The sequence below is a fragment of the Hylobates moloch genome, unplaced genomic scaffold (genome assembly GCF_009828535.3).
Source record: "Hylobates moloch isolate HMO894 unplaced genomic scaffold, HMol_V3 SCAFFOLD_17, whole genome shotgun sequence".
Taxonomy (NCBI): domain Eukaryota; kingdom Metazoa; phylum Chordata; class Mammalia; order Primates; family Hylobatidae; genus Hylobates; species Hylobates moloch.
In genome coordinates, this window is record NW_026652292.1 from 57,556,509 (window position 1) to 57,570,550 (window position 14,042).

Below are 14,042 nucleotides of genomic sequence, written 5' to 3' on the forward strand. Positions count from 1 at the left end.
CCTTGGGGCACACAAAGCAATTTTAGACAGGACACAAAAAGAACTGTTCATATAAAACCAATCTCAAGATCCATAAAAATGCTAGGACCTTGTGTCCAGAGCTTCCCATCAGTGAACCGGTACCCATATCAGCACTGATCCATTCCCAACTTACCTGCCTATTGTTCCATAGGGGAAAATGGAACAGGTTATCTTCTCTTGCTTGTACTATCAGAGTAAGTGATTAAAGCCTTGATTGTTATTTTCAATATATTTTGCTGAATTTATTGGCTATCCTCAACATCTGACAGCTCAACTCTCTCTCCAACTCAGCTGATCTCCTGACACACAAAAAAGACAAAAACCAAATAGCAATCATAAGTAGCCATCTAGATCATGGAGACTCTTTTTAAGTTAATTGTTAAGATTATTATCAATATGAAAACTTGAAATTAAAAGATTATCATAGACAAATCATTTATTTCCCAAACCCAACTTGGTAAACATTGATTAGGTACCTAGGTGTTCAATTTTGGGGGTAATGAGAGAGGATCAATAATAGTTTAATATGTGATAAAGGCCTTGATTTGATAGCAAAACTTTTTTTGATGTATAAAATAAACAAAAAAGTGTAAAAGTAAGTGGTTAGCCTGAAGAAACACTACAAAATGAGCACACACGCGTAACTAATGATAAGGTCTGAATATAGAACAATGTCATCACCCAAGAACTCCTATGCCTTTTCCCATCTTCTAAGTACCATTCTCTTCTTTCTGAAGTTAAGAAATGTCAAGACATGTGACATTATAGATACGGTTTTCCTGTTTTTTTCACTTTATGTAAATAACACCATAAGATATGTATTCTTTTCCTTTCTTTGACTCTTTTTTTTTTTTTTTTTTTTTTTTTTTTTTTTGAGACAGATTCTCGCTCTGTCGCCCACGCTGGAGTGCAGTGGCGCGATCTCGACTCACTGCAAGCTCCGCCTCCTGGGTTCACGCCATTCTCCTGCCTCAGCCTCCGGAGTAGCTGGGACTACAGGCACCCGCCACCGCGCCTGGCTTATTTTTTGTATTTTTAATAGAGACGGGGTTTCACCGTGGTTTCGATCTCCTGACCTCATGATCCACCCGCCTCGGCCTCCCAAAGTGCTGGAATTACAGGCGTGAGCCACCGCGCCCGGCCTCTTTGACTCTTAACATTGTTTACACTCCTCTGCATTAGACTCTTCCAGATCATTTATGCTACTGTTCCCTCTTCATATGCTATTCCAGATATTTTTTCATATCTGTTATGATTTTTGAAAGATAAAATAATTAAAAATAAAGCTTAATGGATCTGATTAACAGCAGATCAAACGTAGCTAAAGAAAAAATGTGTGACTAGAAAGGACAAAAATTTGGTTCTGAAATTTCCATTTCATTTTTGTTCATACTCTTGTTTTCTTCAGTATATTTTGCAATTCTTTGACATATTAATCAGTTTAAAGTCTATGTCTATAACTCTATTATCTGAATTTCTTGCGAGCCTATATCTATTATTTTGTTTTTGCCATTTGATTGTTAAGGCTTGTCTTGTTATATACTTGGTTATTATGATTTAAATGGCATACATTGCAAATAAAAATATAGCTATAATTTAAGGGTTGTATGAATCCATATTCCCCAAGAGATAATTTCTTTTAGCTTCTGATAGGCTGATAGGCTAGGGAAACCAGCAATTCCATTTAATTTTGATCTAACCAGGAAATAACATTATGCAAGGATGAACTTCAGTCCTTCTAAGGACAAGTCAAATTCCACTTCCCATGTACTCTTGGCATATATCCCTTAGGAATCCTGACTGAATGACTGGGATGTTTCTAGACGCTTCCTTCTTGAAGCACTGAACTTCAGTTTGTACCATTCTTCTCTTTGGCTTCATGAGTTGACCAAAAGCTCTTAGCAGTTTCTCAGCCTATCAGACACTGTATTAGTCTGTTCTTGCATTACTATAAAGAAATACCTGAGACCAGGTAGTTCATGAAGAAAAGAGGTTTAACTGGCTCACGGTTCTACAGGCTGTACAGGAAGCATGGTGCAGCCACCTGCTTGGCTTCTGGGGAGGCCTCAGGAAGCTTTTACTCATGGCAGAATGTGAAGTAGGAGCAAGCGTCTCACATGACACAGCTTGAGCAAAAGGTTCCGAAGGTTCCGGGGAGGGTACCACACACTTTTCAACAACCAGATCTCGCGAAAACTCACTCACTGTCACAAGGACAGCACCAAGCCATGAGGGATCCTCACCCATGAACCACATATCTCCTACCAGACCCCACCTCCAACACTGAGGATTACAATTCAACCTAAGATTTGAGTGGGGACACAGATCCAAACTATAGGAGATACCATTTTAAAAGTCAGCAACTACCTCAAGGGAAAAACATAAACATAATGATAAGAAAGCCAAATTAACTTTCCAAAGTGTAACAATATAATATCTGAGATTAAAAATTTACTGTAGAGACTAAACTGTAGACACAACAGAATAAAAGACCCAACAAAAAATATCCTTCAAAAATGTGTTTCTGTGTCTTTGATCATATTTCTATCTTTTTTCAGTGTCCAGGAACATCTAGATGACAGAAGTTCCTTCAGATGGGTCCCTGGTGTGAGGGTGTCCTGTATAAGACTGCCTACTGAAGTTCAACCTGTGGTTCAAGACAGATATTATCCTTTGATGTTGAAGTCACTGAGATTGGGAGTTTGCTTTTTTGTTTGTTTTTGCTTTTTACTGCCGCCTGTTCTATACCATCAGAACTAATTAAAACATTTTAACTTTGGGAAATCTTTAAATATAATTTTCCTTATAGTCTGTCAAGTTAAATGGGAAAATGGATGGTTTATATAAATATCTGTGGAAGATATATGATAGCTTTCATCACACATTCATATTTTAAAAATATTAGCAAAGCAAGACTAGAAAAAAGTTATTTAATATTTTGAAAGGTCTTTTTTTTTTGGAAAGGTCTTAATAATACTTCTAATAAATATTTTAAATAAAATTTGTATTTTAGAACAGTTTTAGATTTTAAGAAAAATTACAAAGATAGTACAGAGAGTATGCCCCAGTTTCCCATATTACTAATATATTACATCAGTGTGGTACATTTGTACAAATAATGAACCAATATTGACATGTTGTTATGAACCAAAGTCCATTCTTTTTTTGTTTGTCTGTTTTTTTTTTTTTTTTTTTTTTTTTGAGACGAAGTCTGGCTCCGTTGCCCAGGCTGGAGTGCAGTGGCGTGATCTTGGCTTACTGCAAGCGCCACCTCCTGAGTTCACGCCATTTCCTGCCTCAGCCTCCCGAGTAGCTGGGACTACAGGCGCCCGCCACCACGCCTGGCTAATATTTTTTTTTGTATTTTTAGTAGAGACAGGGTTTCACCGTGTTAGCCAGGATGGTCTCGATCTCCTGACCTCGTGATCCACCCACCTCAGCTTCCCAAAGTACTGGGATTACAGGCTTGAGCCACCGTGCCCGGCCCCCTAAAGTACATTCTTAACTCAGATTTCCTTGTTACCTCTTGCCCTTTTCTATTCCAGGATCTCATTCAGAATACTACTTTCATTCAGGCTGGAGTGCAGTGGCATGATCTTAGCTCTCTGCAACTTCCGCCTCCTGGGCTCAAGCGATTCTCCTGCCTCAGGCTCCGGAGTAGCTGGGACTACAGGCATGCACCACACCAGGTAATTTTTGTATTTTTAGTAGAGATGGGGTTTTACCATGTTGGCCAGACTGGTCTCGAACTCCTGACCTCAAGTGATCCACCCGCCTTGGCCTCCCAAAGTGCTGGGATTACAGGCATGAGCCACCGTGCCAGGCCGATCTTTACAGATTTAATGAGTATTGGTCAGACATTTTGTAGAGTATCTCTGTATTGGAATCTAGTTCATGTTTTTTTCATAACAGATAGGATTTTATATTCTTGGGAGAAAAAACATTGATATATACTGTCCCATTTTCATCACCTCAGAGCACAAGCCAAGGCTAATAACATCTTCATCTTAGAAGTGTTTCTTTCACTTGCCTTCTGTATATCACACTCTCTGATTTTTTTTTTATATGACTCTAGTAATACTTTATCAGTTTTGTTAAATCCAATTTTCACCAATTTCATAATTTTAGAGCATCTTATGGATCATTTTTTAAGCTTTTATCTACACTTCCTCAGTGATTTCTTCTGGTTTCACAATTTCAATTGCCATCTGCATACTGATGACAAGTAAATTTATATCTCTGATTCAGATTTGTCCACTAAACTTGATAACACTATGTATAACTGCATACTTGATATCTTTACTTGGAACATCTCAAAGTTGAAATGTTCAAAATAGAACTGCTTATTATTCCAGTAGAACCTGTTTCACCCACACACTCTTCCTTATCATTGTACTTGATCATTCTAGCCCATCCGGGGAAAAAAACACAATCAATCAGAAAAACTTGACTTATTCTTGAACTACTGTATTTGAATTCCACATCTGAAACATCAGCAAAAATGGTTTTAATTACTTAATTTTTTCCAAAATATAGATAAAACATGAAAATTTCCCCTATCACACATGCTCCCACTATTCTCCAAGGCACCATTAGCTCTCACCCAGGTAACAGTGATAGCCTCCTTTCTCACCCAGGTTACAGTGACAGCCTCCTGCTGTTATTATTGCCTTCCATAGAGTCTCACTGAAACACAGCAGCCAAAGTGATTCTTTCAACGTGTCAGTGGGATCCAGTCACTGCTCTGCTAAATACTCTCCAGTGGTTTCTCATCTGATTCAGAGGAAAGCCAGTGGTTTTCAATGGCCTAATATTGTCTGCACAATCCAAGTTCCAGTCAAAACTCTGAGCTCATCAACCACACTGTCATGACACACTACTTCCAGTTACTCAAATATGCCAGTGTGCTCATGTCTCAGGGTATTACTACTGTTCCCTCTTTTTGAAACACTGTGCCCAAGTGTCATTGTCTCCTCAATTCCTATCCTGGTTTCTTAAACTTAAGAGGAAAAAAATAAGGAAATTCCCTTATGTCCTCCTCAGACCCGTGATCATATTTTAGTTTCCCCGGCCTGTCTCTTCTGCTAATATACCATATCCTGAACTTACTTATGTTTACCCTCTTTATCTTCCTATTAATAGATAATGAGTTTATGAGATCATGAGTCTCTCAGTTCTTACAGCTACTGTAATACACTATATAGTTTTTGATACACTGTAGGGACTTTATAAGGGTTTTGTGAATTAACTAGTTAATGAAAGACAAAAAAATTAAATAGCCTGGACCCTGCAAGCTTTGACAGCAGCAAGAAAACAGCATCCTCTACAGATTTTAAGTACTTTAGAGTTAATTATTTAAATCAGCTAAATAATACAATAATAGAATCTATTTTGTTTCTAATTAGAGTCATGACTAAAAGCACTGCTATTCCCTAAAGGCAAAATTTCCTCACTTGCAGAAATAACAAAAGACTAAAAAATATAATTATGTAAGAATCCTAAAGTAATAAAACACATGGACAGAAGAACCAATTTGTAGGCAACATTTTTTAAAAAAATATATACACTAGTAAACCAATATGACCTTCAAAAGGTTAACAAAGAAAATAAGTAAGCACTGAACTTCATTTGATGAGTAACATGGCTGGCCTCTAAAAAGTCATCTTTTTTATGAGAACAGCAACTGAAAATACCTCAGCAAAGAAATCTCAGGGGATTCTTCCACCAAAGATAGTGGAAACAACCTATTTGGGCCGGGGTTTGGACATGACTAGTTCAAAGTCAGTGAACTGTGGGTGGCATGCAGAAAATAGAGACATTTTTTGAGAGAAGGTTATAAAAGTTATTCCAAAGAGAGATGTACCTGTCATTGATTTCTTATACTCTAGTACAACAGAAATGAAAGAGTACAGTTTCTCTGTGGAAGATGAAAAACAGGAGCTTTCAAGCTGGCCCTTTTACCATTTCTAAAATCCTTCATGAGTAACTGTAATTATTATTGTATTTCTCTTGTTGAAGGGTATTCCGTGACAGAAACTATTAAAAATTATCAGAATCAGTGCTACAGTTATCTATCATTTTTCCATCTTGTGGACAGTAAGATCTTAATCTTAGAAGACAAGATCTGAAAGTCATTTTACTTGAACTTTAAAATAAACAAACTATTTATCTATTTTGCCCAATTCTAATGGTGACATTGTATCACACCGTTTGTTAGAGATAAATGAATCTCAATTATCCTGTGAAACTTGAAGACATATATAAAATTAAACAGCAACGCCAATTCTGATTGCAATTTATTTGAATAATTTTATTATTTACAAATGCATTCATTTACCTACCCACATAGATATTTATTTTTTTAATTGCCACCAAGAACAAGATATATTGAGTATCCATTTCAACACACAGGACGATTTTATATACCCTTCATGGTTTATTGTAAAAAAAAAAAGTACTGGTTAAAAAAAAGTGGGGGAGTTAATTGTCTTCATTTCTTTAAGATATTAAAGGTAAAATGCATACCCCTTGACTCAGTGTGCTTTGATTTTAAGTCTTGATTATGGGTGGATAGTCTATATAATAAATTCTGTTGGCAATTTCATATCTGTTTTCCACATCATCACACACAGATAACACAAAACAGAATGTACTACCAATAACCACGAGCCAGTTCTTCAAATGTTGACTCTGATCATCTCTCAGAATAAAATTTTATAAATGTTGAAAGTGGAAATATATACAAATAAAATTAGGCTCCTTTTATTTGTTACAGGCATACTTTAAATAAAGTTGAACATATTTTCATCAAATTGGGAAGATATATTTTGGATATGTAGTTTTTGTAGTGCAAACAAAATTCTTTGGGTACACACTCAAAGGGTAACACCTCCCACCAAGAAAAACAGAAACCTCTTACCATTAAGAAACCTCTGTGAATGCAAATCAGGAGAGATGAACCATTTGTTATATGTACCATGGAGAGGGGTTTCAAATAACACTTTATAATTTAAGAGTTATAAAAGTGCCTGTTCTAAAAAACAAGTGCTGTTTTATGATTGAGCTACTTCTCACATGGGCAAGTCTGTATAGCAAGCCCTCATGTACTAGATTCAGGGAGTTAGATAATTATGCTCCATGATTCACAAGAAAAATAGAGTCTATCTAAAATGAGGTTTTAAAAAGATGAAAATTTAGTTTGTGTGCATGATTTAAATGTAAAACAATTTTTTTAACTTCTAGAAAATAGATAATCCCTAAAGATCCTATAGTCCCAGTATATTTTCAGGGCCCAATATTTTAGGTGACTTCTAATTTTACCTATATTAATACATTTATCTCTATAGGACTATAGTGTTTTGAGATACACACACACATTATGTATCCATTTTAAATAGTCATTGAAAAAGACTATGTTAACATGTAATTTCTTTACATCATCTGGTTAATTAAGGTGTAATTCCATCGTTGCATGTACTCTTTCTAAATCGTATGGTGCTGTTAAATTACTTGCTGACTAACAAGTAATTCACAGCAATACAAATATCATATCTTTATATTGTTTACATAAAATGTCTCTGTCATTTCTTCCCTCAACATTTCAACAGGCTACATATATATATATATATATATATATTTTTTTTTTTTGACCTGGTTTTTTTGAGATGGAGTCTCACACTATCGCCTGGGCTAGAATGCAATGGCATAATCTCGGCTAACTGCAACCTCCACCTCCCAGGTTCAAGTGATTCTCCTGCCTCAGCCTCCCAAGTAGCTGGGATTATAGGCACACACCACCACACCCGGCTAATTTTTTGTATTTTTAGTAGAGACGGGGTTTCACTGTATTGACCAGACTTGTCTCAAACTCCTGACCTCGTGATCCACCCGCCTTGGCTTCCCAAAGTGCTGGAATTACAGGCATGAGCCACTGCGCCCAGCCTCAACAGGCTATGTTTTAAATGGAGTAATCCAACGATAAGAGAGGAGAAAATTAAGTTCAGTTTAGATTCCAGATGTAAGAATCAATGTTTAGATCCACTTCTCCAAAGTGCTACTTAAGCCAAATAAGAAGCAAATACATCTTCCAGGTCAAAAATAAAAGTAAAAATATATGTTGTATGAATTGAAGGATATTCTGATGAAATTCAAGCATTTCATTCCTGGCATATTAGTTTACTAGGACTGACGAAACAAAATCTCACCAACTGGGTGGGTTAAACAACAGAAATTTATTTCCTCACATTTCCTTAGGCTAGAAGACAGAGATGACAATGTTGGTAGGGTTGGTTTCTTTCGAAGCCTTTCTTTGTGGTTTGTAGATGGCAATCTTCTCTCTGGGTCTTCAGAGGACCTTCCTTCTGTATCTGTTATCTGTCTATATTGAAATAGTCTCTCCTTATAAGGACATCAGTCATATAGGATTAGGACTCAACCCTAAGGACCTCATTTTAACTTGATTATCTCTTTATAGACCCTATCTCTAAATACAGTCATATCTGGGGTACTGAGGATTGGGACTCGTATTAGCCTGTTTTCATACTACTATAAAGAACTGCCCAAGACTGAGTAATTTATAAAGGAAAGAAGTTTAATTGACTCAGAGTTCAGTATGGCTGGAGAGGCCTCAGGAAACACACAATCACGGCAGAAGGCAAACAAGTTTTTTGATATATTACTAGGTCCTGGTAAATACAAAACACATAGGACACCAAACGACCATGGAGCTAGATTTGATCATTAAAATCTGGTCCTGATTGACCCACAGTGGTATGCGGAATAGTGCCCCACCCTCCCACCCAAAGATGTTCATGCCATAACTTTGGTACCCGTGAATGTTTTTCCTGATGCAGATAAAGGGATTTCACATAGATGGTTTCAATTATAGAACCTGAGATGGGGACACTATCCTAAAATATCTTAGTGGGCCCAATCTAATCATGAGTTCCCAAAAGTGCAGGACCTTTCCAGGCTGTGGCCAGAATGACATATTATGTTGGAGCAATGGTCAGTGAGTTGTGACCTCAGTGCACTGAGGATGGAGAAGATGGTAAGGAGCAAAAAAACATGGGAGGCCTCTAAAAGCCAGAAAAGACAAGAGAACAAATGATCCTTTACAGCCTTCAGATAGAATGCAACCCTGATGACAGCTTGATTTTAGCTCTTTTCAGAATTCTGACCCGCCAAAATGTAAGATATCACATTTGTTTTGTTTTATGCTACTGAGTTTGTAGTACTTTGTTATGGCAACAGTGAAAATTAAAGAAAGATTTTCATATGGGGATGGAGTGCTGCTGTACCAAATACCTAAAATTGTAGAAGTAATTCTGAAATTGGCAGTAAGTAGAGGCTGGGTGAATTTTGAGAAGAAGGACAGAGAAAGCATAGATTGCCTTAAATATGCTGTTAGTAGAAACATGGATGTTAACAATTCTACCAGTGAGTACTCAGGCGGAAGTGAGGAACATGGTAAGGGCAACATAAATCTTCTTAGAGAATACAGTCAGCCCTGCATATCCAAGGGATCCATATCCATAATTCAACCAACACCAGATTTAAAATATTTTTAAAATATTTTATTTAAATATTTAAATATTTAAAATATTTTTAAAAAGTTAAAAATAACAATACAACAATAAAAATAATACAAATAAAATAATACAGTATAACAACTATTTACATAGCATTTACACTGTATCAAGTATTATAAGTAGTCTAGAGATGATTACGGTATACAAGAAGATATGCATAGGTTATATGCAAATACTACACCATTTTATGTAGAGTACTTGAGCACTAACAGATTTAAGTACCTGTGTGGGGTCCTGGAACCAATCCCCTGCTATGACTGAGGAACAACACTACCTAAATTTTTGTGAACAATATATGAGTAAAAGTACAAACATTAAAGTCACTGTTGGTGAGGGTTTAGAGAAAGAAAAAGAGGAACATGCAACTAGAAATTGGAACAAAAAGGATTGTTGTTTCATAATGGGAGAAAGCTTAGTGAAATTATGTCCTGCAGTCATTTGAAAACCAAACTTGTAAGTGGCAAAAATGAACAGTAAGCTGAGAAAATTTTTGAGGAAAGTGTTGAAGGTACAGCCTGGTTTCTTTATGCCACTTATAGTAAAATGCAAAAGTAAAGGGATAAATTAAAGGATGAACTGTTTAATTAAAAGAAACACTGCACTCCAGCCTGGGTGGCAGAGCGAGACTCTGTCTCAATAAAAAAAAAAAAAAAGAAAGAAAGAAAGGAAAAGAAAAATAAAGAAACCAAGGCTGGAAGATTTGGGGAATTATCAGTCTATCCATATTGCAAAATATGCTATATTTCACTGTCATGAAAGGTGCTTTAGAAGAAAAAGCAAGCCAAGGATGTGCCTGTAAAACCTCTGCTAATACCTCAGAAAGATTAAAAGTTTAAAGTATTCAGACACATAAAGGCTCTTCAATGTGATCCAGAATGTGATTATCCCATCCTCTCGATAAAATTACAGAGCTTCTAGGGAGTTTAAGGGTGTTGTCCTTCAGCCATTTCAGCAACAGCCAATAATGCATATGGAATTATACCACATTGTATACATGTATTAAACTATCACAAATACCCCATAAATATGTACAAATGTTAAGTATTAATGAACCAACAACAAAAAAGTGTGTTATTTAGGCCACCTAGTTTCTGGGGATTTCTTATGACAACAATAGAAAGCTACTATGCTCACCGAGTCATAAAGTTGGATGTGACCAATAACCCAACTCATCAAGGCTCATATAGTTTCTTTCTCCTTATGGAAGAAGTACACCCACTGGGATTAAGCACAAGCAGGATCAGAGTGCACAAGAAAGCTGCATGAATAGATATCCCTCACTGCTCTGTCACCCACCACTATTCTTCTCAGCTTGCAACGGTAACTCTATAGAAAATCTGTACAGCTAGCTGAAGGAGGAGCTTTGGTTCACATGTGGGTTAGCTTTGTAGGTGGTGTAAGATAAAAAGTGAAATGCATCTGTACTATGCCTGCACTACAGAGGTTGCCTTTAAACACAGCCATAAGAGAAAATGCTCTCAATGCCTAGAGCTTCAGGCAGTGCACCTGATCTGTCACTATGGGTGAAAAGATGAGTTATTTGATGTTATTATATATAGCTTATGCACCATGTTTAATTTCCTGACCAGCTGGTCAAATGTGAAAGATAAAGGTTGTAAGATCAGAAATAATGAGTTCTAGTGACAGAGGCATGTAAATGGACACATGGCAGTAGACACAAAGTGTGGTGATTTTCATCGGATATTAGTACTCCCCATAGGACATCTTCCATGTTTAGGAAGAGGCCCTAAACAACAAAGTAGCTTTATCTTTAGCCAGTTTTTTACAATAGCCATGGCAAAATTGCCACACGAGTGCATAAACATAGTGGCTGCAGTGGCAGAGACAGAGGCTGCTCATCAGCACAGCATAATAGACTCCTACTTACCAAGCCTAATCTAGCTACTGTCACATTGAAATGTCCAACCTGCCAGCCACAGACGACAAAGTGAGTGCATAACAGAAGTATCATTGTTTAAGGAGACCAGCTGGGCACTTCGTTGCAAGTTGATTATTTCCCATCCAGAAGGACTAGCTGTTACACACATACTTCAGCTATAATACGATAATATCTTAAAAATGTAATCCTGAAATAGAATAGTTAAACAAAACAAAGTCTGGAATACATCTCTATAAAGACAAATTCAATATACTTAGAGAAAATAATAATACAAGTTTTATGGTAATGTACAAATCAAAATAAATCCATGTTTTCTCATAGGGGTAAGAGAATGGGAAACAAAACATGGAGAAAAGACACATTAAAAAAAGTTGATCAAGTATCAATGATAGTGTGGCTTGAAGAGTGGAGGGTGATTAACTCAACCCTTTGCATATATGCTTCAAATTAGTGTTTAAAAATGGTATGTCTAACTAAAATTTAAAATTAATATTTGATCTTTTATGTATATATTTCTTGTTGGATTACATTACAGAATAAAAAGGCAAATACATTAATGATTTAAGACACAAAGAACTAGGAAATGTAGCCAGGTGCTGTGGCTCATGTCTGTAATCCCAGCACTCTGAGAGGTGGAGATGGGTACAGAGGGGAGCCTATTTTTTGTAGAGATGGGTTGTTACCATGTTGCCTAGGCTGGCTTGAGCTCCTGGGCAACAGGAGCTATCTCAAAAATATACTTCTGAGTAAAAGAATAGTTAAACAAAGTCTCTACTAAGAAAAATGAAGTCTCTACAAAACACCGTCTCTGCAAAAAATACAAAAAAATATTAGCCAGGCCTCATGGTGCATGCCTATATTCCTGGAAGGATTCCTTGAGCCTCGTAGGTCAGGGCTGCAGTGAGCTGTGATGATGCCACTCACTCCATCCTGGCTGACAGAGAGATGTTGTCTCAGAAAGAAAGAAGGAAGGAAGGAAGGAAGGAAGGAAGGAAGGAAGGAAGGAAGGAGGGAGGGAGGGAAGGAGGGAAGGAAGGAAAGAAGGGAGGGAAGGGAAGGGAAAATGATGTTTTTTAAATCACAAAGCCTAATTTTTATAGCTCTAGGTTTATTAATTTATTTCATGAGGTCACATTAAATATCATAACCATATCTGTTCATTAATTTTGAAATCTCACTTATTAAAAGGATAATTATTCATTTAAAGTGGTATTTCCTCAGAGGTTTGTAAAGATTAAATGAATTATTATGTAAAGTATTTAGAAAAGGATAAGCTATGAAAACCATATAGAAGTGTTAGTTATCATTATTAGTGCACTAAATAAAGCACAGAAAATTATAAAACAAATATGAAGTGGACATCTAAAGAAAACAAATGACATGTATTTATTTTATTGCAAAAAATATATTTATTCATGTTTTTAGCTTAGAAAAGCATACATAGCTTTTAGTAGTGTATATTTTTGTTATGAAAATAGCTTTCCTGCTTTGTGATAGACATTGCTTGGATTGGATACGTAGCATCTTTCTACTAAGTATTTTTAATATGTATGCTAAATCATCGGCATTAAACCAAGAGTGATTATCTTTCAAAATCAGGCATGTCATCCATACCCCAATTTACAATAACCTTCAACTCCTTGGCTCCCACCCTAAGGAGTCTCCATCCATATGAGAAGATTTAGCCATATAATTTGTCATTCACATTAGAGCACTTTTGAGAATCCATAAATATACCTTGAAAAAGACATAGTCCATGACTATTCCAGTTAGAATAGGTCTTACAGTCACAAATATAGGCATAGAGTACACATTCTTTCCTTAGAATGACCCTAAATCTACATTAGTTAGCATCACTTTCTTGTAAACGCTAAGCTCTGAGAAACTAGAGCTTGACTCCACTTTGAATCCTTGCCTTTCTCTCCAGTTTTAATGCCACCACATTAATATGGGTGATCACTGCCACAGCCCCTAACTGTTCCTGCTTCTTTTCCCCTTCTTCCCACTGCATTATCCACACAACAGTAAAATCACGCAAGTCAAGAGATCCTGTCACTGCCCATTAAACATGCCTCAAAGACTTCATTGGCCTTAAAACAAAATCCAAAACTCTTAATCATGCTTTACAAAGCCTCACATGACCTGGTCCTTGACGATGGCTCCGATGTGACTCTCATTCGGAAGGCATTATTTACCTTTCTTCCTTAAATCCCTTCAACTCACCAGCCTGTTATCAAACTCAGAATCTATAGGACATCAAAGGGGAAACAGAAGGAAGCACATAACAAGCATGAGACTTTAATGTGTCTGTCTTGCTCAGGCAGATGAAGAAGGCAATAAATTAGTAAGGCTATAGAGGAACCGAAAAGTACATGCAATATGGTACTTTTACCTCTGAGTTCCAATACTAAGGAATATAGTTTATTTTCAAAAACGCATACAACATTTATAAAACCTAACCAGACATTAAAACAAGGACAATCTTAACTCAAAATATAAACTACTAATTATACACACATGTTAATTTGGCC